Here is a 3,808-nt window from a genome sequence, read left to right as displayed (position 1 = left end):
TCCCAGTGACTGCCGCCTGATTTCTTATTTATTTAGTATAATAGTTCATTGCAGCAAGCTAGCACTGCCCCTACTGTTTAATGCCTTTGACTGTTGTACATGATTAAAATTCCACTCATTTTTAAAAACATTTTTCCTTCCTCTTTCTTTTCCTTCACCTATTCTTCCTACTCTTATATGTCATAAAATCACAGGCTGACCTGATTTACAGTATATGGGTATATAAATCTACCCTCCTCTATTTAGTCTATGTGGTAGTATTGTGTTCCCAAAATATTGTGCACTCTAATAAACTTATCTGGGGTTAGAGAACAGAACAGCCACAATATTAAACATAGAGGTTAGGCAGTGGTAGCACACGCCTTTAATCCTAGCATTCCAGAGGCAGAGATCTGCCTGTATCTCTGTGAGTTCAAGGCCACACTGGAAACAGCCAAGCATGGTGACTTAGGCCTTTAATCCCAGGAAGTGATGGCAGGAGGCAGAAAGGTATTTAAGGTGTGAAGATGAGGAACTATAGTCTGGTTAAGCTTTTAGGCTTTTGAGCAGCATAGTTCAGCTGAGATTCATTCTGTATGAGGACTCAGAGGCATCTAGTCTGAGGAAACAGGATTGGCTGAGAAGTTGGCAGGTGAGGTTAGCTGTGGCCTGTTCTGTCTCTCTGATCATTCAGTGTTCACCCTAATACCTGGCTCTGGGTTTCTTTTTATTAATAAGAACTTTTAAGATTCATGCTACAAGTCTACAATTTACCAAAACCCTACATAGTTCCTTATCTTTTTTTTTTCATTTTCTTCAATTAATTTTACTCCTATTTATGTTCCTCAACTCTACTACCTATCAACCAGTCCAGAACTTATTCCTAGCCTCACCATATTTGTGTACCTTGTTCCCTTTTCTTTTTCTTTCTACTCATAGATCTTACTATCACAGTCCTTTTCATTTCATGTAGTAGGTCCTAGTAAAAAAGCATAAGTAGTATGAAAAGTCAAGACAACTTGTCTACTGGAAGGAAAATCAGATTACATACAATAATCATGGACTTAGAAATGATTCCTACAAATGACTTAGAAAAAATTCCTAAGGCAGAATTCAAAACAATGATTATAAATCTAGTAGATAAGACAAACAAAACATCAATAAGATCTCAAATATTTTCTAAGAGAACATAAACATACATCTGGATGAAATAAGGTAAGTAATGCATGATATGAAAATGTAATCTAATGAGACAAAAATAGTCAAGTGTAGTTGCTTTCCCTTACAAAGAACCTGAGTTCAGTTTCCAGCATCAACAGTGACTATGACCATCTATAACTCCAGCTCCAGAAAATCAGCTTTCTTCCTTTGTCCACTGAAGGCACTGGGCACATGTCATGTGCATACATACAAGCAGCAAAATACTCAGATATACACATAAAATAAAAATAAGTTACAAAGACCGAGAGATCCCAAATAAACAATCCAGAGATGAACTTTAAACCATGGAAAGATATGAATAAACCAATCTTCAAAATCATAACGATCTGAGCAGAAATTTAAAGAGCTAAAAATAAAAAAGCCAATGAAACAAAAAGTTGATTATTTTAAAAGAAAACAAAATTGACCAAACTTTAGAAAAATTAGCCAAAACAAAGAACACAAAACTCAAACTAATAAATAAATTTAGATGTGAAAGGAGAGAGAGAGGACCAATTATAACAGATAGTGAGGAAATCTAGAGGATCATAGGGGTGGACTTCAAAAATCTGTATTCCACCAAACTGGGAAATCTAAAAGAAAGAGATGAACCTGTTAATATACAAAACCTACCAAAGTTAAGTCAAGATGAACTAAACACATTAAACAGATTTTGATCCAAGTCTGTGCACAACCCCTAGAGAAATAAAAGCAGTAATAATAAAAACACTTACAACCCCACATTACTCAGGACCATATGTATTCAGCACAGAATTCTACCAGATAGTCAAAGAACTAACTCCAACACTCTTCAAATTATTCCTCAAAATAGAAACTGAAGGAACATTTGCTATTTTGTTTTATAAATCCACTATTACCTGGGTACTACAACACACAGAAACCCAACAAAAAAATAAAATAATAGAGCAATATCCCTTGTGAATATGCACATAAAATTACTCAATAAAATACTTGTAAAATGATCAGGGACTAGGAGATGAGTGGGTTTTGGGTGCATGATGTAAAATTTCTGAAGAATCAAAAAAAAAATTTAAAAATATAGATTTGGGTGGATTGAGTGATGGGTATGATCTCAGAGGAGTTGGGGGAGGGAAACAATCAGAATATATTGTATGAAAAAAATCTATTTTCAATTAAACATTATCTAAAAAATACTTGCAAAATGGTTTCAAGAACACATCACAAGGATTATTCACCATACTCAAAATGCAAGAATGTTTCAGCATATGTAAATTAATAAATGTATTACAAAACATAAAAAAATAAAATTTAAGAAAACTCACATGATCATCTCATTAGATACAGAGCATGTCTTTGAAAAAAATCTAGCATCCTTTCATAATAAAAGTCTTGGAGATAATAGGGTTCCAAGGAATATACCTCAGCATAATAAAGCAGTTTACAGCAAACCCACAGCCAACATCATCCTAACCAGAAAGAAACTCAAAGCATTTCTCCTAAATGAGGAACAAGATAAGGATGTCATTCTCTCCATAGCTATTCAATTAACGCTTAAAGTCTTAGAATATAACCAAGGGATACAAATAGGTAAGGAAAAAGCCAAATTATCCTTATTTGTTAATGACATGATTTTATACTCAAAGCTCCTAAAGACTCTACTAGGAAACTTCTATAGCTGATCTGCTCTTTCAGCAAAGCAGTACAGTAGAGATTTAACACTGAAAATTAGTCGACTTCCCATATACAAATAACAAATTGAAAACAAAATCAGAGAAACAGTACCTTTAATAATGCCCTCCAATTATCCTTAGATAACTCTAACCAAGCACGTAAAAGACTTGTATAATAAAATCTTTAAGAAAATAATAGAAGAAGGTACCAGAAGATGCAAAGTTCACCAATGCTTGTGAATTGGTAGTATCAATACTATGAAAATTCATATTCTACCAAAATAAATTTGTACAGTCAATTAAATTCCCATCAAAATTCCAACACACACAACACTTCACAGAAATTTAAAAAAGGACCTCTTAAACTTCATATGCAAACACACACACACACACACACACACACACACACACACACACCAGGCAACTAATGCAGAATAATAAAAATGACTGCTAGAGGTGTCACCATTCCAGGTTTCAAGCTTTAATGCATAGCTATACTAATAAAAACAGCATGAAAGACTATACTTTCAGGGATCATTTCTATAGTTCATTACTAAAAAAACAGCATGTTATTAGCATAAAGCAAATAAGTTGATTGATAGAATAGAACTGAAGACCCAGACACGAGTCCACATAGCTACAGACACCTGACTTTTGACAAAACCAAAATTACACACTGAGAAAATGCAGCATCTTTGGTGAATGGAGCTGGGAACACTGAATAGCTGTATACAGAAAGATGGAAGTAGATCCATATCTCTCACACTGCACAAAACTCTGAATGGATCAGGGACTTTAACATAAATCCACATTCCCAGAATCTAATAGAAGAGAAAGTACAGAATAATCTGGAACTCATTGGCAAAACAAAGACCTTTCTTAAAAGGGCACAAATATCAAAAGCATTAAGACAAACAAATAAGTGAGACCTCATGAAGCTAAAAAGTTTCTGTATAGCAAAGGGCACCATTTATTAA

The 3,808-nt window shown here is 34.1% G+C and overlaps 1 pseudogene; it reads left to right on the top strand.

The window, feature by feature from the left end:
• Window positions 1-3,346: 3,346 nt before the first annotated feature.
• On the top strand, window positions 3,347-3,444 carry LOC114702523 (annotated as a pseudogene).
• Window positions 3,445-3,808: the final 364 nt, after the last annotated feature.

This window comes from Peromyscus leucopus, chromosome 10 (genome assembly GCF_004664715.2).
Source record: "Peromyscus leucopus breed LL Stock chromosome 10, UCI_PerLeu_2.1, whole genome shotgun sequence".
In the NCBI taxonomy this organism is placed as follows: Eukaryota; Metazoa; Chordata; class Mammalia; order Rodentia; family Cricetidae; genus Peromyscus; species Peromyscus leucopus.
This window is presented reverse-complemented; position numbering and strand designations above follow the sequence as displayed.